Below are 23212 nucleotides of genomic sequence, written 5' to 3'. Positions count from 1 at the left end.
AGATCATTGAACAATGTTTGAGATATGACAGATATTGTTGCACCAGAATCAATTAGTGCATGACAAGTTAAGCAGTCCTCCAGGACTGTTTCCAGGTATGGCCGTTTAGAGTCGCGTTTAGTGGACATATTACCCACAAAGTGGACTGGTCGTTTGCAACGACATGATGTGCCATTTCTGTTTAAGGTGAAAGCAGATCAACTTTTCGGATTTTGACTGGGCTTGGCTTTAACAAAGCTTTTGATCTTCTTCTTTGCAACCTTTGTATCAGAGTCTATAGACAAAGCCTGTGGGCTTGTTTCTTGATCAAGCGGGCATTGGATAGGGTCTCGAGTGAGAGCGAGAGAAATTCGATTTTTAACGTCCTTGCTATGGGTGTTAATTCCTGCGGACCTGGTGTCCGGCAGATCCCTGTCTAGTCCTTGTGATTTATCTTTTACCTTTTTCTCAAATTTTTCTCGCTTTAGTTCTTCACGTAGTGGAACTTTTAGAAAACATTGGTCCACGTTTTGATTGTCCGTTAACCCTTGTTACCCTTGTGCTCTGTCACTTTGTGTGGGTTGAGTGCTGCAATATAGTGGACAGGTCGATTGTAGCGGTAGTCGTTGCGATGACAACGTACTTTACAGTTATTTCGACCGCAGTGGTTATTGGTTTCATGGTAGAAAGCATTGTTGTGCATCATCTCTCAATGCCTCAATACCTGAAAATGCACCCTCTAACTGGAGTGAGTGCTCTGCTCCTGGTCAAACTTCAAAACCGAGTAGTCGGGGCTCTTCGCATTGCGAGCTTTGGATGACTCAAAGTCTGTGCTTGCAAGCTCTCTGAGTTGTAAGATATGCAAGCCAATGTGGGCTGCAAGGCCCAAGTAGGTAATGAAGGTTGGATACATGTTCGACAGAAACATTTGTCTGAATGATAACAGCTCTTCCATTCCTGTTTCAGTGAGTAGGCCAAAGTAAGCTGAACGAAGCCTATGATAGTAAGCTTGTGGGTGTTCGTTCTGAGCTTGTTTGACAGTGTTTGCCAGTGAGCTATCGTGTTTGCGAGTCGCAGAACCACTGAATTCTTATTACAAAGCTGTGGCAAGTTTAGCATAGTCATTTAGCACGTGTTGCTGTTGTAGATAGATGAACCTCGTCATGTGTCTATTCGACACATGTCAGAACCCGTAGTTTTCGGGTAGCCATCCAATGTGTCCTCTATGTCAGCTAGGAACGTCTCAGTATTGTTTGGCTGACCTGGAACAGGGTCAAAGGTGGGAAAATTCTTAACGAATTTGTCAAGGTATTCCGCGTCAAGCGGGTGGAGAGGGTTGGCTTCATCCTGTGGGCAAGTTGGGGCTGAAGGCCCAAGACGAGAAGCCAAGCTTTGGCTTTGTTGGCGAAAAGGCACCATATTACCCCATGCCGAATGGCCAAGAGAAGACTGAGGGACACATGAGGGAGGCAAAGTCTGAAGCCTATCGTATTCACTCCTTTGAGTACCGGACTCCGTCCGGTTGCTTATTGGGTTAGTCAATATTAGCCCTTCTAAACGTATGGACACCAGTCCTCACGTCATCGGGAACAGAAGAGGTTGACTTTCGTCAATGGGCTTTTGTAGTGGGGCAGAGAAGGGAGTGTTTTATAGTTCACAACCAATGCCTGTTCACTTGGGCGGGGCCACTGAGTGAGCATAGTTCACTTATGAAAACAATTCTATCATTTAGAAGATAAAATTACATTTGATATTTTTACAAATAGTTTCATATTTAAACATTTAAATTGCACAACAATTCCAATTCCATGTGAATCGTCAATGTCATGACACTGCCCTCCTCGTTCCATTCTAAGTTCAAGTTCAAGTTTGTTTATTTGTCATATACACATGATATACTGTACATGGAGTACTCAGTGCAATGAAATGCTTACTTGCAGGTTAACCTTTCGACACTGCAACAACAATAGAAAAAGTAAGTAGCTAAGTGAATAAAAAGAGTAATAAAAATGAAGGTCAATAAAACAATTTCACCAATTTAATAATTCCCAGTTTGTTACAAATAGTTTCATAGCCTATACGAAAATAACAGACATGAGAGAATCATGTTTACCTGTAGAATGGAATAGGTTATATTTAATTTGATTGTTTCAGTTCTACCACCTCAACAATGCTAATTTTAAACAGGTTAAATATAATGTTTTAGTTAAGTTCAGCTTCAGTCCACAGGGGGGCACTGTGTCACTGTCTGAAAAACATTCTCTCATCTCTTTGAACTCAGCTAGCTAGTAGCCAGTAGCTACTGTAGTGGCTAGCTGCATAAGCGAAACCCATCAAATACACTTGCTGGAAATAAACACCTTTCCTAATATCATGACTTATATAATATACTGTTAAATAACTCATTGACACCCAATAGCTTAAGGATACTGAGCACTAACACTTGCGTATTAGCATTAGCCAACCCTTATGCTGAGGGAGACTAGCTAGTTAGCTACCATATATCTGCTACTGCACTTTGACTTTCTGGCTGTTCTGCCCTCTCCACCTCATTGACTACTGCCTCAACTTGCTCAACCTGCTCGCCATTTTTGCCACTATTTTGGAAGAAGTTCACAATTTTCTCTGAGGTGTTTTGATGAGTGATGACATTGACATCTTACCGGTGCTGTAGGGGTACAGGTTAAGGGACGTGAGTGGTCCACTGCATTGTGAAATCACATCAGACACCGTGTCCCTCCAGACACCGTGTCACTCCAGGGGCTTCTTGTAGTCCCTGCCACTGCCTAGCGCAGCATATTGGATCGTTTATTTTTGTCATTAAAATTTCTCAGCAAAACATGTTTTTTTTTTAATGCGGCGTAGCGCAAGTGATGTGTGGTTACAATCATATCAGACAGAGGTTTTTTTTTAATGAAAAAATGTACCATCAAAAGGTTTGGGCCTGGATCAAAAACATCCTGAAGCAGCTGGTGTTAATTATTTGAACTGACACACTCCAATAATTGGGACAGAGAGAAGTTGAAGCTGTGATTTTCTTTTGGAGCTGAAAAGAGAACATTTCAAACAGATCCACTGACGGTTGAATAATTGGAAGGATGTTTGGTTTCAGAATGTTTAAAGTGCAACTAAAGGCAATGAACAGCTTCTCTGATAGAAACGGCCTATGTGGAATCGATATTAGTTAGAAACATTTATTCTAGTGCGAAAATTGACTGTAAATAGGATAATTGTTGTCATAAAAAAGTGGGTTTTGATTTCAACAATGCTCACTTGCCCACTAACACCGGATACACAGCTGTGGTCTATCCAACACACAGACAGTGAGACAGACCTCCTTTTTTACTTGAGAAATACTGCACCAAACACATTAGTTAGATGTAGAATTGCACAGTTAGAACCGCCTCTGCAAAAACGTCAAAATGAATTATCTTAGATTCATTCTGACTATTTAGAGGAAGTGATTCTGGCTTTGTTCCTATGGTGTCTCATGGGGTACATACATTAGTAACTGCCATATTGAACCACACCCCCAAGACTGAGGTCTCGTTTTTATTTTAATGAGCAACACACAAAAACACATGCGGAATCGGTCTGTTTAGTCGCTCTCTAAATTGTTAGTTTTTTTTTTTAACTAAAAGAGCTTTCTTAAAAGGATCTAACTGTACACTTCACGATCTGTCTGGTTTGAGATGCTCTCAGCATTGCCCTGCTTACCTCTTCTCTTCTCAGCTCTCCTCACCTCTCCTCACTTCCCCTCTGCTCTCTTTATGAAGGAGTAGGACAGTGAAAAAAATATATTTTAGATGAAATTGCAGTCAAGAGCTTTGCAATTATAAAAGTAATCCAAGATTACACATGAGCCAGGCGGAATAAGATGAGCGGGCTCATGGAATAGATGAGAGAATAGGTTTAAGCATTGCAGACAGCCAGAAGGAATGATGGAGAGAAGACGGAAGTCTATATTGAAGATATATATATATTTTTGTGTGTGTGTGTGTGTGTGTGTGTGTGTGTGTGTGTGTGTGTGTGTGTGTGTGTGTGTGTGTGTGTGTGTGTGTGTGTGTGTGTGTGTGTGTGTGTGTGTGTGTGTGTGTGTGTGTGTGTGTGCGTGTGTGTGTGTGTGAGTTTTTTTCTTTATAATCATCTCACTTCCCCTGTGACAACCATGAGCACGGGCTGACTTGACTTTTATGTGCCTCAGCCTACCATTACAATGTAGAAAAATGCATATCAGCTATTTTTCAATAGTTCTCAATATTACCAGAGCTTCATCTTATTCTGTCAAACCATTTTAATGGTGGATTCGCAGCCACAATTTGTGGAAGATGCCAAAACGTTGGTGCTAACAGTAGGTGGCAAAGGGATGAGAAAGAATGGATAGGGAATGTGTGTGTTTATGTGACATGGCCATATAGACAGAGAAGGTACAGCATTTTCTCACTTGTGTTAATCAAAGGTCAAGATTTACATTGTAGTCTGCCTTAATTTCATTTCCCACCATATATTTTTACTCAGGCAATAATGTTCAAGGCACAGCGTACTTCCTCTGTGTGCTTAACATCCATGTCCATAAACTGTGTGTGTTTGCATGTGTGTGCGTTCAGTATTCAACCAGTGTCATCTTTAAAGCGTGGTCCCTGGAAATCATGTTCTCTGTGACTGAGCAATGTATTTTTTCTTCCTTTCATGTGTTTTATCTCACTATACAGTACATGCAGTCTATCCCAACAATACGTCACATCTCTTCTCCTCATATTCATTGTTCCGCCCACCAAGGAACACAATCTCCTTCACACAGACTCTAGTGAAGCACAAGATATCGTATTGGTTTCAGATTAGCGTAATACCTGGGTTTGTTTCTGCAGAGTTAAGGATGATTTCTCTATTTCTATCAACGAGGCCATATAGTGAGTGTGAGGACTGGATTAGGTGCATGATGGTTCTTTTGTGGGTTGACGTAGAGAGCAGGAGACAGCAGGGGTTGGGGGACAGATGGTTGTGTGATGGAGCGCAGAGAGTGTGTGTGTGTGTGTGTGGGGGGGGGGGGGGGGTTGTCTGTGTGTATGTGTGCATATCTACAGTGGATTATAGCATCAAAGAACTGGATTAAAGCAAAGTTTCAATACACTCAGAAATGTATCAACATGACAAATATGGTCGGACTGGACTGAAGCCATGAAGTTACTTTACATTCAAGTTGATGTTGTGTTTATTAGAAATGTGATGAGGTTTATGGACCAATAGATACTTGTGAAATATTACAGCGTCTGCTATTTTTGTCAAATTGACAAGATGTTGTGTTGAGACCAGAACAAAATGATTTGACGCTGTTGGTAGAAGTTGCTCCATGGTGACAGATCTAGGATCAGTTTGCACTTGCTATGCCAACTCCTTAACAAATGGGTAACAATGCAAGACTGACCTAGGACTGACCTATCAGCATTTAGGGATAACTTCCTCCTTCTCAATTGTTTTTTTCCATAAAATCCTGCGCATTACCACACTGCTCTCGTCTACTACTGGTCAATATTTTTTTTGAACCTAGGAAATCTCTGGTGTTTCTGGGAATTTCGCACACCCTGAATGTTCAGGTGTAAACAATGTTCGCTGGTGTGAAGATTCTCAGAAATTGATATTTTCATTTGTAAACAACATTTGCTGGTGTGAAGATTCTTATAGATGTGTATTTTCAGGTGTAAACAACATTTGCTAGTGTGAAGACTCTCAGAAATGTATTTTCATGTGTTGAACCTCAATGTTGCTCTCACATCACATATGAGAGATCAGTGTGTGTCGTCCCTTCTCTTGATACTTTTATCTCTCTCTCTCTGTGTGTGTGTGCGTGTGTGTGTGTGTGTGTGTGTGTGTGTGTGTGTGTGTGTGTGTGTGTCGTCCTCTTTTTGAATCTCTGCGGCATCAGGAGAGCCAGCTTGGTACTATAGTTTTTTTCTGATTGCTTAGGCACTATCTTTGAAAATATAGGCTATTTTTGCAAAACCCTACACACTAACCACAAAACCCTACACACTAACCACAAAACCCTACACACTAACCACAAAACCCTACACACTAACCACAAAACCCTACACACTAACCACAAAACCCTACACACTAACCACAAAACCCTACACACTAACCACAAAACCCTACACACTAACCACAAAACCTTACACCAAACCAGCAAAACATTATACATCTCTTGCAAAAGCAAACAATTATTGCAAAACTCTTCAAAGTCTTTAAAAAATAAGTTTTTGTGTCAATACAGCACACACAAACCATCATTAGAATAAGCACACTAAGCACCAACTACCCACTGATAGTATAAATGAAAAACACTGTGTGCAAGGCATGGCAGTTGGCAATAAAGTGTTGTCATACATGTAGAAAACACACATACACACAGGTATAAAGTATGGATGTGTTATCCAAACATAACACACTATCAATACAAATAAGGGGAAAACTTTTTTATTTATTCTTCTCAAAATGTTCTAACACTCCTCAAACATCAAAAGTGCAGTAAGAAGAAAACAAAAACATTTGTGCTAGAAAAAAAATTACAGGAAAAAAATGTGGCTACATCTCACCTTCTTTGTGGGTCTGGCCATAAGACTTCATCCACATCACATGCAATGTTGTCTTGAGCTGGGCAGCATGGAAAGTATCGACTTGAGTCCCGTATCCAGACCTGGCATCACCCCTGATCCATGTGTCCACAAGCCTCCTCCATTGCCTGTAGAATGCGTTGGTGGGGCTGGCGATCATACACCTTCCAACTCCATGCAGAGGATAATTCTTCAATAGAACTCAAGAACGGAGAGTATGGGGGAGATTGAGTGTGATGAAAAGTGGGTGACCTGTGAACCAATTGTGGACCACAGCAGCACGGTGGAAACTATCATTGTCCCAGATGATAACGTACATGGGCTGCTCTGGCCCCTGGTCATTAGGGATTAGTCTGTTGTGGATGGTGTCCAGAAATGTGATCATGTGTACAGTGTTGTATGGGCCTAGGATTGCATGATGTTTACAGTTTTTTCCAACTGCTTACACACAAAATCTTTTCATGACACACGATTTTTTAAACCTCTCACTCAAAGTGCAAAACTACACACCAAATATCCAAAACCATAAGCTATTTCTCAGCCTTTGACTCAGTTGTCAATTGCATAAAACACTTTTTTCAAAACACTACACACAATTCTCTACCTAAAACACAAAAATCAAACAGGAAGGGACTTGCTTTCCTTTTCCAAACACAACCAATCAAAATGCTACACTTATTCACCACACACACTCCTCACATGTGCAAACATGTGCAAACACTAATAGCTTAACTGACCACTAACCAATCACTGCTTTACTGTAGTATAGGCCTATAAATAGGTCATAGGTCAGATTAACTGTTTTGAACAATGGATGCCAACAATGGACAGAGAACAAGAGGAGTAGGAGGGACAGGAAGAGGAAGAAGAGGACGAGGGCAAAGAAGAGAAGGAAGGAGAGCTATCTCTGATGAGATTAGGGCAACACTTGTTGATCATGTGATCAACCACGGTTTGACCATGAGAGAGGCTGGACTGAGAGTCCAGCCCAACTTGAGTCGATTTACAATGGCGTCCATAATTCAAACCTTCAGAAATGAGAACAGGTATGCAACTATCTAATGACTATTTTAGCATTACAGTAATGTACTGTAAAATACGTATGACTTCATAGTATTGCATAAACATTTGTAACTCTAAGCCATCCATTTACTGCACTGCATTGAATGAATGAGGTTGGTTATCATGCTGTACTACATTTTTTTTGTACATTGTTTACAGTTCCTATGCTGAACACATACTGTGTTTGAATTCTGTAGTGGAAAGGCAAAGACATCATGGAGGACGAGGACGCTTGTTTACAGATGTACAAGAGACTGCAATTATAAATATGGTTTTGGCCAACAATGCAATTAGGATTCGAGAGATAAGAGAGCATATCTTGAAGAATGACACCAGATTTAACAACATCAATGCTGTAAGCCTGTCCACCATACAACGCATCCTCCAACGGCACCGAGTGACGATGAAACAACTTTACAAGGTGCCATTTGAGAGAAACTCTGACAGAGTCAAGAATATGCGACATGACTTTGTAGAGGTATGTTTGCAACACTACTTCCAGTACTTCAGACCATATTTACTCATCTGTATATCCTTTTGTCTGTTACAGAGAGTATTGGAGCTGGATGCCCATGTAATTCGCCATTAATTTATTTATGTGGATGAGTTTGGCTTCAACCTCACCAAAACCAGGCGCCGTAGAAGAAATGTAATAGGACAGAGGGCATTTACCAATGTCCCTGGACAGCGTGGGGGTAATATAACTATGTGTGCTGCCATCACTCAAAACGGGGTCCTCCATCACAATGCCACACTGGGTCCGTACAACACCGGCCATATGCTCACTTTTCTGGATGCAATTTACACAATGCTTGTCCCTGATCCAGATCAGGAGCCTGCTAGATTTGTGGTTTTATGGGACAATGTTAGTTTTCACCGGGCTGTTCTGGTCCAAAACCGGTCTGCCACCCATCCACAATTTGTAGTTTTGTACCTACCCCCATATTCACATTTTCTAAATCCCATAGAGTAATTCTTCTCAGCCCGGCGCTGGAAAGTGTATGATCGCCAACCCTATGCCCGCATGCCGCTTCTCCAGGCAATGGAGGACGCATGTGGGGACATAGAGGTTGCCTCTGTCCAAGGTTGGATACGCCATGCTAGGAGATACTTCCCTTGATATTTGGCAAGAGAAAACGTATCTTGTGATGTGGACGAAATATTGTGGCCAGACCCAGGCCGGAGAAGAGATGAAGGGTAGCTTAGCACTGGTGACTGCCCCCCCCCCCCCCCCCCCCCCCTACCAATTCCTGGACTGTCCCCCCACACACACAATTGTGTTCTTTACTGTATTCTAAAGAATATACTTTTGGTTTACATATGTTTATGGTTTTGTTGTATGCTACTGTATACAACAGTAATATTTGCCCGAATAAATATTTTCATTTTCATATTTTCTACATTGCATTGGTGTTTACAGTGTACTTGTTACCCCTCTCAGCAGATGACTTTCACTGTAGAACATTGTATTGAAATGTAGATATCAGCCTATGAACGACCAAAGAGCTTTAGATTTAGAACAACAGTGTTTACATGGTATATCCACAAATGTACTATTATGAAAGCAGTGTTTGCCATTTGATGCCAATGCTTCATTCTGACGTGTGTTTATGTCATTTTGAATGCAGTGTTACATTTTGAAGGAGATGTGAGGCATTTTGCATTTTGTGTGTGCAGTTTTGGGAATTGTGTGTAGAGTTTTGAAAAAAAGGAGACAGTTTTGAAAACGTGTGTAAACAGTTGGAAAAAACTGTAATGACGCCGTTGTGACTAATAGCCACACACATTGTTATATTGCCACCACGTTGTCCCGGGACGTTGATGATGGCACGGTGTCCGATGATATTTCTGTAGAGGCCCCTTGTTTTTGCAAGGTTGAAACCCGCCTCTTCCACATATATTAGCTCATGATGCACTGCATCTGCTTCAACCTCCATGACTCTCTGAAAGAGACAAGACAAAACAATGTAGAAAAGTAGGAAAAGACAGGGATCAGTCAATATGATGTAGCACCATACACGTCCAGATCCAGTACCAATGATAGGATACTATAGCTTATCTGCACATATTCATATCTCAGTTGTTTTACACGGTCTGAGTTTCTTTCGAAAGGCACTCTGTACAGCTGCTTCATCCAAATTCTGTTATGTTTCAGTAAACGAGACAGTGCAGAGAGACTCACTCTGTTGACATTTTAGAATATGGTGTCATCTGACATTATGTGGTTCTGCAGTTCTCTGAGTCTGATGCAGTTATTTGCAATGCCCATATTTACAATGTGGGTCTCCTGCTCTGGGGTGAACAGTCGACCTCTTCCACCAGATACTGGTTTTCTTACAGTTCTGTAAAAACATTTGAATGGTTTTAGTGATAGATCCTTCTCATTATGAAAGTACAGTACATATTACTGTAGCAGTAAGACTACAGCACAGTTACTTACAGGTTCTCATTTCGAAATATCCGAACGATACCTGCAGCAGTATAGCCGCTCAGATTTGGTTGAACCCGTTTCCCAGCCTCCCTCATGCTCATCCCATGGTTTACAACATGGTCAACCACAGTCGCTCTGATTTCATCCATTATTGTGTTCCTGACTTCCTCTTCCTCTCCTTCTCCCCATCCTACTTCACCTCTTCCTTCTCCTCCTCTTACTTCTTCACCTCCTTGTCCTCCTCATCCTCCTCTTCCTCCTCCTCCTCATCCTCCTCTAGTTCTCACCTCTCTTACTCTCTGTCCAATATTGACCTCCATTGTTGTCCAAACCAAATGTTTACTTGTGGCCTATTTATAGTGCTCAAGCTCTGATTTGTAGGTGAACTCATTATCTAAAAGTGTTTTCACATGTGTCAATTTAGAAAGGCAATTGGTGAAGTAGTGTAGCAATGTAGAGACCAATTTTTACAGTTTTGCTAGAAGTGTGTTATTAAATTGCAAACTGAGTGTAAAGCAGTGAGTTGTGTTTACAGTTTTGCAAAAAGTATGTTATAAAATTACAACCTGAGTGTAAAGCAGAGAACGTGCATTCAGATTGGCACACTTGGTAAATGCATTGGCTACAAGTGTTAATGGTTTCAGAGATAGTGCTTCAAGAATCACTGTTAGTGTTTAAGCATTCAGAAAAAACTGTAACATATAAGCAAGCGTCAGTCTGGAATGCTTTTGCAAAAATATGTCTCAAGAAGCACAATGCATAAGTCAATAAACATCATAAACAGTGTTACGGTGCGTGAATGAGGACCCAAAAGCGAATTAACGTAAACAGAGCTTCTTTAATGACAAAACATAGGTAGGCTCAGATGGACCGGCAGATTCCGACAGGACAGGACAAGGTTGCAGCAAACATGACGATAGTCTGGTTCAGGCATGAATAACACAAACAAGAATCCGACAAAGACAGAAACAGGAACAGAGAGAGATATAGAGACCTAATCAGAGGGAAAAAGGGAACAGGTGGGAAAAGGGGTGACGAGGTAGTTAGGAGGAGACAAGGAACAGCTGGGGGAAAGAGGGGGAGAAAAGGTAACCTAAAACGACCAGCAGAGGGAGACAGGGTGAAGAGAAAGGACAGAAACAAGACACAACATGACAATACATGACAGTACCCCCCCACTCACCGAGCGCCTCCTGGCGCACTCGAGGAGGAAACCTGGCGGCAACGGAGGAAATCATCGATCAGCGCACGGTCCAGCACGTCCCGAGAGGGAACCCAACTCCTCTCCTCAGGACCGTACCCCTCCCAATCTACTAGGTACTGATGACCACGGCCCCGAGGACGCATGTCCAAAATCCTACGGACCCTGTAGATGGGTGCGCCCTCGACAAGGATGGGGGGGGGGGGGGGGGAGACGAGCGGGGGCGCGAAGAACGGGCTTGACACAGGAGACATGGAAGACCGGGTGGACGCGACGAAGATATCGCGGAAGAAGAAGTCGCACTGCGACAGGATTAATGATCTGAGAAATACGGAACGGACCAATGAACCGCGGGGTCAACTTGCGAGAAGCGGTCTTAAGGGGAAGGTTCTGAGTGGAGAGCCAAACTCTCTGACCGCGACAATATCTAGGACTCTTAGTTCTACGCTTATTAGCAGCTCTCACAGTCTGCGCCCTATAACGGCAAAGTGCAGACCTGACCCTCTTCCAGGTGCGCTCGCAACGTTGGACAAAAGCCTGAGCGGAGGGGACGCTGGACTCGACGAACTGAGATGAGAACAGCGGAGGCTGGTACCCGAGGCTACTCTGAAAAGGAGATAGCCCGGTCGCAGACGAAGGAAGCGAGTTGTGGGCGTATTCTGCCCAGGGGAGCTGTTCTGACCAAGACGCAGGGTTGCGAAAAGAAAGACTGCGTAAGATGCGACCAATAGTCTGATTGGCCCGTTCTGCTTGACCGTTACACTGGGGGTGAAAGCCGGAAGAGAGACTGACGGAAGCCCCAATCAAACGGCAAAACTCCCTCCAAAATTGAGACGTGAATTGCGGACCTCTGTCCGAAACGACGTCTGACGGAAGGCCATGAATTCTGAAAACATTCTCGATGATGATTTGTGCCGTCTCTTTAGCAGAAGGAAGCTTAGCAAGGGGAATAAAATGAGCCGCCTTAGAGAACCTGTCGACAACCGTAAGAATAACAGTCTTCCCCGCTGACGAAGGCAGTCCGGTGACAAAATCTAAGGCGATGTGAGACCACGGTCGAGAGGGAATGGGAAGCGGCCTGAGACGGCCGGCAGGAGGGGAGTTACCGGACTTAGTCTGCGCGCAGACCGAACAAGCAGCCACGAAGCGACGCGTGTCATGCTCCCGGGTGGGCCACCAAAAACGCTGGCGAATGGAAGCAAGCGTACCCCGAACGCCAGGGTGGCCGGCTAACTTGGCAGAGTGAGCCCACTGAAGAACGGCCAGAAGAGTAGGAACGGGAACGAAAAGAAGGTTCCTAGGACAAGCGCGCGGCGACGGAGTTTGAGTGAGTGCTTGCTTTACCTGCCTCTCAATTCCCCAGACAGTCAACCCGACAACACGCCCCTCAGGGAGAATCCCCTCGGGGTCAGTGGAGGCTACTGAAGAACTGAAGAGACGAGATAAAGCATCAGGCTTGGTGTTCTTAGAGCCCGGACGATAAGAAATCACGAACTCGAAACGAGCGAAAAACAGCGCCCAGCGCGCCTGACGCGCATTAAGTCGTTTGGCAGAACGGATGTACTCAAGGTTCCTATGGTCAGTCCAAACGACAAAAGGAACGGTCGCCCCCTCCAACCACTGTCGCCATTCGCCTAGGGCTAAGCGGATGGCGAGCAGTTCGCGGTTTCCCACATCATAGTTACGTTCCGACGGCGACAGGCGATGAGAAAAATACGCGCAAGGGTGGACCTTGTCGTCAGAGAGGGAGCGCTGAGAAAGAATGGCTCCCACGCCCAACTCTGACGCGTCAACCTCGACAACGAACTGTCTAGTGACGTCAGGTGTAACAAGGATAGGTGCGGATGTAAAACGATTCTTGAGGAGATCAAAAGCTCCCTGGGCGGAAACGGACCACTTAAAGCACGTCTTGACAGAAGTAAGGGCTGTGAGAGGAGCTGCCACCTGACCGAAATTACGGATGAAACGACGATAGAAGTTCGCGAAGCCGAGAAAGCGCTGCAGCTCAACGCGTGACTTAGGGACGGGCCAATCAATGACAGCTTGGACCTTAGCGGGATCCATCTTAATGCCTTCAGCGGAAATAACAGAACCGAGAAATGTGACGGAGGAGGCATGAAAAGAGCACTTCTCAGCCTTCACAAAAAGACAATTCTCTAAAAGGCGCTGGAGGACACGTCGAACGTGCTGAACATGAATCTGGAGTGACGGTGAAAAAATCAGGATATCGTCAAGGTAAACGAAAACAAAGATGTTCAGCATGTCTCTCAGGACATCATTGACTAATGCCTGAAAGACAGCTGGAGCGTTAGCAAGGCCGAAAGGAAGAACCCGGTATTCAAAGTGCCCTAACGGAGTGTTAAACGCCGTCTTCCACTCGTCCCCCTCCCTGATGCGCACGAGATGGTAAGCGTTACGAAGGTCCAACTTAGTGAAAAACCTGGCTCCCTGCAGGATCTCGAAGGCTGAAGACATAAGAGGAAGCGGATAACGATTCTTCACTGTTATGTCATTCAGCCCTCGATAATCTATGCAGGGGCGCAGGGACCCGTCCTTCTTCTTAACAAAAAAAACCCCGCTCCGGCGGGAGAGGAGGAGGGGACTATGGTACCGGCGGCAAGAGCTACAGACAAATAATCTTCGAGAGCCTTACGTTCGGGAGCCGACAGAGAGTATAGTCTACCCCGGGGGGGAGTGGTTCCCGGAAGGAGATCAATACTACAATCATACGACCGGTGTGGAGGAAGAGAGGTGGCCCTGGACCGACTGAACACCGTGCGCAGATCGTGATATTCCTCCGGCACCCCTGTCAAATCACCAGGCTCCTCCTGTGAAGAAGAGACAGAGGAAACAGGAGGGATAGCAGACATTAAACATTTCACATGACAAGAGACGTTCCAGGAGAGGATAGAATTACTAGACCAATTAATGGAAGGATTATGACAAACTAGCCAGGGATGGCCCAAAACAACAGGTGTAAAAGGTGAACGAAAAATTAAAAAAGAAATGGTTTCGCTATGATTACCAGAAACAGTGAGGGTTAAAGGTAGCGTCTCACGCTGAATCCTGGGGAGAGGACTACCATCCAGGGCGAACAAGGCCGTGGACTCCCTTAACTGTCTGAGAGGAATGTCATGTTCCCGAGCCCAGGTCTCGTCCATAAAACAGCCCTCCGCCCCAGAGTCTATTAAGGCACTGCAGGAAGCTGACGAACCGGTCCAGCGTAGATGGACCGACAAGGTAGTGCAGGATCTTGAAGGAGAGACAGGAGTAGTAGCGCTCACCAGTAGCCCTCCGCTTACTGATGAGCTCTGGCTTTTACTGGACATGAAGTGACAAAATGACCAGCAGAACCGCAATAGAGACAGAGGCGGTTGGTGATTCTCCGTTCCCTCTCCTTAGTCGAGATGCGGATACCTCCCAGCTGCATAGGCTCAGCACCCGAGCCGGCAGAGGAAGATGGTAGTGATGCGGAGAGGGGGGCAACGGAGAACGCGAGCTCCTTTCCACGAGCTCGGTGACGAAGATCAACCCGTCGCTCAATGCGAATAGCGAGTTCAATCAAGGAATCCACGCTGGAAGGAACCTCCCGGGAGAGAATCTCATCCTTTACCTCTGCGCGGAGACCCTCCAGAAAACGAGCGAGCAAAGCCGGCTCGTTCCAGCCACTGGAGGCAGCAAGAGTGCGAAACTCAATAGAGTAGTCTGTTATGGATCGATTACCTTGACATAGGGAAGACAGGGCCCTGGAAGCCTCCTCCCCAAAAACAGATCGATCAAAAAACCGTATCATCTCCTCCTTAAAGTCCTGATACTGGTTAGTACACTCAGCCCTTGCCTCCCAGATTGCCGTGCCCCACTCACGAGCCCGTCCAGTAAGGAGAGATATGACGTAGGCGACACGAGCAGTGCTCCTGGAGTAAGTGTTGGGCTGGAGAGAAAACACAATATCACACTGGGTGAGGAACGAGCGGCATTCAGTGGGCTCCCCAGAGTAACACGGCGGGTTATTGATTCTGGGCTCCGGAGATTCGAAAGCCCTGGAAGTGGCCGGTGGATCGAGGCGGAGATGGTGAACCTGTTCTGTGAGGTTGGAGACTTGGGTGGCCAGGGTCTCAACGGCATGTCGAGCAGCAGACAATTCCTGCTCGTGTCTGCCTAGCATCGCTCCCTGGATCTCGACGGCTGAGTGGAGAGGGTCCGAAGTCGCTGGGTCCATTCTTGGTCGGATTCTTCTGTTACGGTGCGTGAATGAGGACCCAAAAGCGAATTAACGTAAACAGAGCTTCTTTAATGACAAAACATAGGTAGGCTCAGATGGACCGGCAGATTCCGACAGGACAGGACAAGGTTGCAGCAAACATGACGATAGTCTGGTTCAGGCATGAATAACACAAACAAGAATCCGACAAAGACAGAAACAGGAACAGAGAGAGATATAGAGACCTAATCAGAGGGAAAAAGGGAACAGGTGGGAAAAGGGGTGACGAGGTAGTTAGGAGGAGACAAGGAACAGCTGGGGGAAAGAGGGGGAGAAAAGGTAACCTAAAACGACCAGCAGAGGGAGACAGGGTGAAGAGAAAGGACAGAAACAAGACACAACATGACAATACATGACAAACAGTATATGCATCACGTATATTGACACATAGATATGCATCAAAAGTGATTGACGAATAAGTCAATGCTTTGCATTCAAGGCAAAAAAGTTGGTGATAAAGCTGCAATGGGTAAACAGACAGAAATATAAACTCACAGACAGACAAGCCTCTCTCGCTCTATTCTCTAATCCTTCCCTCTCACTCTCTTCAATCTCTCCCTCCCTTTTCCCCCCCTTCTTCTCTCTCTCTGCTTCCTCTTTTTCCCCTTACTTTCCTTCTGCCTCCTCTCTCCCTCCTCTCACCACCCTCCCTCCTTCAAGCTCTTCCTCTCTCCGCTCTCCCACTCCCTTTACCCTCCCCCTTCTCTCTTTTTCCCTCCTCCCCTCCCTGTCCATTCTCTCTCACTCCTTATATCCCTCCCTACCTCCCCCTCCTCTCATCTCTCTTTCTCTCTCTCTCCCTTTCCCTCTCTCCACCTCTCTCTCCTCTCTCCCACCACAACAGACAGGATATTAATGCATAGATATGTGTCAAGGGCTTTGACGCATTAGTCATTACATTGCATTCAAGGAAAAAAGGTTGGTGATAAAGCTGCAATGGGTAAATTTGTAAAAGACTCAGACACACAGACACACAGACACACAGACAGACAGACAGACAGACACACAGGCAGGCAGGCAGGCAGGCATGCGATCTGTGCGAGCGAGGTGGGTATCTCACGCCTCATGGTCTCTTTATTTCTGAAATGACTCCAGGATCCTCCCCAGTAGCTAACCATAGAATCGCAGACATCACTCAGATGGTTAAGCAATGGACACTTCAATAAATGGAAGCAATGACCTAAACGTCTGGTCATTTTAGTTTCTGAGGTGCCAGCAGACGTAACCTAGCTAGTGGTAAACAAGACCATCATGCAGTGACATCACTTCCTCTGGGATCTGAGGTAGTGTCGCCCAACACCAAGCAATGGTGTATAAATACATCTAGCTAAGACCATGGTGTCGGTTATTCCGGTGCTGCTTTGTGAATATGCTGTTGTGAATGTCCCTTTATATGCCGCTGACTCAGATAAGCACACCATTAAAGGTCTGGGAGGTGAACCTAATAATAATATAATTCCTCAATTTCCTCTAGTGCGCTCCTCTCCATCTCTCCCTCGTTCCCTCACTCCTGATCTCTGTGCCAGGTTGAGTGAGCAAGCGAGGGAGCCTGGTGAAAAAGAGAACTCTGAAAAAAAGTTTGGAACAGAGGTCTTATCAGACGGGAAAGCTGTCAATCAAAAGTTTGAAAGATGTAAAACAGAAAAGCAGATAAATCAAATTGTCCGGGAGAAGAAGAGAAAATCAGCGAAATAACTGATGGAAATACCAGCTGCATTCAATACATTTGACTGGCTTATCGGTCTAGGGGTCATTTGCATAATTTTGTGGAATTACATTGGCATGTGTGTACAGTCTATTTGTTATGCATTTATCACACGAGTACAGTATACGGATACAGAGCCTTCGAGTGGAAAATCTGTCAGACGCTGCTAGAGCTGCTGCTGCAGCATCTTGTCGTGCTTTCAAGGTATCTGGGATCTCTGAAAAATACGAGGTCAAATCATGACGTCAGTGATCTTCAAGTCGGATGGTCGGAGCTCTAGAAAGAGCCCCGAGTTCCTGGGTTGGAATTCCGTGTTGGATGTCTGTTCTAAAAAAAAAATCCCAGTCGGAGCTCATTTTTTCCCAGTTGTCTTTAATGCACTGAAGTCGGAGCTTTCCAAGTTCCCTGTTTTTTTTACCTCATCATCAATCGGCATCAATAGGCAGGCTTCATTAGCGCATCACACACCACTTTCAATGAGCTGGAGGCAGTATCCATTTTGAAAACATATACTTAATTGTTTGAAACCTGAATATTTTAATACATATTATGAGGCATGTCTTACCTTGCTTCAAGGTAGCTTAGATCTCCTCTTTCTAAAACATATTATTTCATCTCCGTCACATGAAACCGCTCCCATGCAGTGCTCTTTTGACAAAATAATAGTTTATCAACATGTCAAGTTAAATGTTCTGGTCTGTTGCATCAGACTCATTGCTTTAAAAAAAAAAAATTAACGTAGTCTAGGCCTACTAGTTGTATACATTTGGGATCTATCGTCCCACAACTGTCCCAGAGTCTATTTGGAATAGGCTGTTTCTTCCTCGACAAGCTGATCAATGGAATAGATAGCCTAAACTTTCTACTATAGTAGATTGACATGGGCTAGTGATTCTGCTGTTTGTTACTCATCTTGTTGGCTGAGGAAAAGTACATGTAGACAGTTATGCTAACATGTTCAAAGTGCACATCCGAATTTGGTAAGAAGGACCTCACATCGTTCCATCCTCGACTTGTGTGTTCTGTTAATATGAATAACCATATTCTAAATGTGATTTCTGTCATTCTGAGACGCCCTAATCAGGTTACGCTCCCAATGCATTATGGGTCCGGTACCTTTCTCAAATGTCCAGTAAATTAAAATGTTGCCGTTCAAACGTCCGGTGCTACGTTTTCCTTAAGGAAACACCTGCGTATCTGTGGGTGCATGCGCATGTGCATAAGTGGTGTGTGTGTGTGTGTGTGTGTGTGTGTGTGTGTAAGTGTGTGTGTGTGTGTGTGTGTGTGTGTGTGTGTGTGTGTGTGTGTGTGTGTGTGTGTGCGCGCACTTGTATGTCTGTTTGAACAGGAAAGCAGAGTTGGTGCCAAAACACGTCAGATCAGACACTACATGGTGAAATGGTTTCTGTAACAACATTTTTCTCGCTGACACAGAAACTAACAACATGACGGACAGTTCATTCATACTAGCCCAGGTGTCTGTCTGTTCCTGTTGTTTCACCAATTCCTGATGTAGTTGTAATGCCAAAGCCTTTGGATGGGAAACATGTCTTTCAGAGAACAGCTTAAGTACTTGGTAATAACTTGTGTAAAAATCAATGAATTAGAAGATTAACGGCACAGTGAATTTGTTAGCTAGCTAGCTAGCCAGCCAGACAGTTCAAGTGTAATGATTCAGTGACATCCGGTGAGGTCAGCAGGTGGATAAGCACGGGCTATTATGAAAGACAGATTTACTAAGCAACTTTTATTTTTGTGTTTAACCTTCTTTTCGACAGGGACTGTCTTTCACAGATGAGCCCTACACATCAATGTACAATACACAGATCAATATACACATCAATATTCACATATTGATTCAGGTGGAGCACACCCACAGGTCTGAAAAACATGTAACCAGACAAGGTGACACACCCAAAAAGATTGTGGTCAAGTTCCTGATGTTTAAGGACAAAATGGCTGTTTTTTATTATTATTTATTTTTTGACCTTTATTTATAGAAGTTTTTTCTCATTGAGATAACATCTCTTTTCCAAGAGAGACCTGGTCCAAAGCCTGGAGAGACCCGGAGAGAACCAAGAACTTGAGAGGAACCAACATCTTCCTCAATGAGGACTTCTCTGAACCTATGCGCTAGATGCAGAAAGAATGTATCCCAGCTATGAATGCTGCCATATAGCCTGGGTACATTGCTTACATTCGCTCAATGTCCAAAATTCACAGTCAATAGCTTCAGCCCAACGTCACACACACACACACACACACACACACACACACACACACACACACACACACACACACTCACTTACACACACACACACACACACACACACACACACACTCACTTACACACACACATTGCTTTAATCTGTCTCCACATTATGTCCGATTAGCTGGCAAGGAAAGGAAATTGAAAAGCCCATAATAATGCAGTTGAAGTCGGAAGTATCTATATCCACAGTAAAACGAGTCCTATATCGACATAACCTGAAAGGCTTCTCAGCAAGGAAGAAGCCACTGCTCCAAAACCACCATAAAAAAGCCAGACAACAGTTTGCAACTGCACATGGGGACAAAGATCGTACTTTTTGGAGAAATGTCCTCTGGTCTGATGAAGCAAAAATAGAACTGTTTGGATATAATGACCATCGTTATGTTTGGACGAAAAAGGGGGAGGCTTGCAAGCCGAAGAACACCATCCCAACCGTGACATCCTAAACATCATGATGTGGGGGTGCTTTGCTGCAGGAGGGACTGGTGCACTTCACAAAATAGATGGCATCACAAGGCAGGAAAATTATGTGGATATTTTGAAACAACGGATTCATATACAGTTGAAGTCGGAAGTTTACATACACCTTAGCCAAATACATTTAAACTCAGTTTTTCACAATTCCTGACATTTAATCCTTGTAAAAAATCCTTGTTTTGGTCAGTTAGGATCACCACGTTATTTGAAGAATGTGACATGTCAGAATAATAGTAGAGAGAATTAATTATTTCAGCTTTTATTTCTTTCATCACATTCCCAGTGGGTAAGAAGTTTACATACACTCAATTAGTATTTGGTAGCATTGCCTTTAAATGGTTTAACTTGGGTCAAATGTTTTGGGTAGCCTTCCACAAGCTTCCCACAATAAGTTGGGTGAATTTTGGCCTATTCCTCCTGACAGAGCTGGTTTAACTGAGTCAGGTTTGTAGGCCTCATTGCTCGCACACACTTTTTCAGTTTTGCCCACACATTTTCTATGGGAATGAGGTCAGGGCTTTGAGATGACCACTCCTATACCTTGACTTTGTTGTCCTTAAGCTATTTTGCCACGACTTTGGAAGTATGCTTGGGGTCATTGTCCATTTGGAAGACCATTTGCGAGCAAGCTTTAACTTCCTGACTGATGTCTTGAGATGTTGCTTCAATATATCCACATAATCTTCCTGCCTCATGATGCCATTAATTTTGTGAAGTGCACCAATCCCTCCTGCAGCAAAGCACCCCCACAACATGACGCTGCCACCCCCGTGCTTCATGGTTGGGATGCTGTTCTTTGGCTTGCGAGCCAAATTAATATCAGTTTCCATTGGCTGTAGTGACCATAACACCGTGGCAATAACAAGGAAAGACAATGAGCCAAAGGTTGGGCCTAAAGTAATTTATAGGAGATCATACTAAATGTTTTTTCAGGATTTACAAAACATAAATGTTGGTCAGGTGTTCAGTATATGAGGAAGTGAATCCAGGAAGTATTTGAACAATTATTCATGCCAATTGTTGACATGCCGTATCCGGGAGAATTGTCAGCAACTACCCTAATTAGCATAGCGCAACGGTCAAATAATCTTACTAGAAAATATTCATATTCATGAAATCACAAGTGAAATATAGTGAAACACAGCTTAGCCTTTTGTTAATCACCCTGTCGTCTCAGATTTTGAAATTATGCTTTACAGCGATAGCAAGACAAGCGTTTGTGTAAGTTTATCGATAGCCTAGCATAGCATCATGTCCAGCTGGCAGCAGGAAGCTTGGTCACGAAAATCAGAAATCAAATAAACTGTTTACCTTTGATGATCTTCGGATGTTTTCACTGACGAGACTCCCAGTTAGACAGCAAATGTTCCTTTTGTTCCATAAAGATCATTTTTATACCCAAAATACCTTCGTTTGTTTGTCACGTTATGTTCAGAAATCCACCGGAAATAGCGTTCATGACAACCCCGAAAAAAATCAAAATGATATCCATAATATCGACAGAAACATGGCAAACGTTTTTTATAATCAATCCTCAAGGTGTTTTTCAAATATCTATTCGATGACATATCAACCGGGACAGTTAGCTTTTCAGTAGGACCGGGAGGAAAAATGCCTACCTCTCTCTTTTACGCAAGAATCACTCTGAGAGCCATCAGCTGGCCACTTACGCAATGTGTTCGTTTACGCTCATTCTTCAACATAAAGGCGTGAAACTACGTCTAAAGGCTGTAGACACCTTAGGGATGCCATAGAAAAAGGAATCTGGTTAATATCCATTTCAATGGTCAATAAGGATGCATAGAAAGACAGGGGTTTCAAAATAAGGGTCACTTCCTGATTGGATTTTTCTCAGGATTTCACCTGCAATATCAGTTCTGTTATACTCACAGACAATATTTTTACAGTTTTGGAAACTTTAGAGTGTTTTCTATCCTAAGCTGTCAATTATATGCATATTCTAGCATCTGGTCCTGAGAAATAGGCAGTTTACTTTGGGAACGTTATTTTTCCAAAAATAAAAATTGTGCCCCCAAGCTTTAAGAGGTTTTAAGAAACTAACTGTGAGAACTGTTCCAGCCCTCTGGATTGATGTTGAATTAGAAAATTGTGCAAAAGAGGCAAACAAGGTAAGCTGCTCATCTGATCGGTTGACATTCTGTAAATTGAGAAAATGTTTTACTGAACGTAACAAAAAGAAGATGAAATTATATTTCCAAACAAAGATAATAACATAAAATACAATTGGAAAAGACTTTGGAGTACCTTAACTACATCTAAAACTAAAATACAATTATCTGAGACCTAAACATAAAGGGTGTAACCATTGAGCAAGATCAGGAAGCTAAACTCCTAGGTACAGCATTGGATGGTCAATCATTTTTTGTGGACCACAGGAAGAGTAGCTGAAAAAACTAATTGGGAACCAAATAAACAAATAGCAAATAAACATCAATACATGAAGAGCAAAACACAATCACAGAAAACAAACACATTTTTCAGTAACAAGGTCATCAATCAGGCTTTTGAATTGCCCTAGAGGCACCAATTCATCCAATTTTACAATGCCTTGGAGATTATTCCAGTTTACAATCAGATTTACCGAACTCTGTGGATATCAAAGGGAACTCCAGAGTTAACCATTCCTGAGACCAGGTCTGGTATCTCATATTTCTGTAAGTTTATGCAGGAGGTCTTTATAAACAAAAAGAGGGCCAGCCTACTTGCTCATACAGAATGCAGTGATATGTACTGAATCTTTCGCCCGTAATAAAGAGTAGCGTGCTATGATAAACTGCATTCAATGGCTTCAAGACAGTGGCAGCTGCATTTCTATCCGCCTTATCGTCATAGTCTATAACCAGTGTGAATGTCGACTGAATTATTTTATTTTTTTGAAGTCATTACATTTTTCTATAAAATAAGCCCTTTTTAATTTATTATTTCTTAACTAACTCATCAACATGCTTTTTTTGTCAATCCAGATACCCAGATATTTGTAAGTGGGGACATGATCAATGAGGGCACCATCCAATGCACATATTCATAAATCATCAGATACATGTTTATGTGACCTGCATTAAGTTCCAATTGCAGTTCAACAAAGGCTGTAGAGACAGTAAATAAGTAAAGGACCTACAATGTACACATCTACAATGTGACCCATGTCTTATATTTTTGAATCATCAGATACTCTTTGAAGAGGTAGAGGTT

The 23212-nt window shown here is 43.5% G+C and overlaps 1 pseudogene; it reads right to left on the bottom strand.

Annotated features, from left to right (window-relative positions):
* Window positions 1–1140: 1140 nt before the first annotated feature.
* Window positions 1141–10319, bottom strand: LOC149979857 (uncharacterized; annotated as a pseudogene).
* Window positions 10320–23212: the final 12893 nt, after the last annotated feature.

The sequence above is a fragment of the Oncorhynchus mykiss genome, chromosome 11 (assembly GCF_057628025.1).
Source record: "Oncorhynchus mykiss isolate SJ-2025 chromosome 11, ASM5762802v1, whole genome shotgun sequence".
Taxonomy (NCBI): Eukaryota; Metazoa; Chordata; class Actinopteri; order Salmoniformes; family Salmonidae; genus Oncorhynchus; species Oncorhynchus mykiss.
This window is presented reverse-complemented; position numbering and strand designations above follow the sequence as displayed.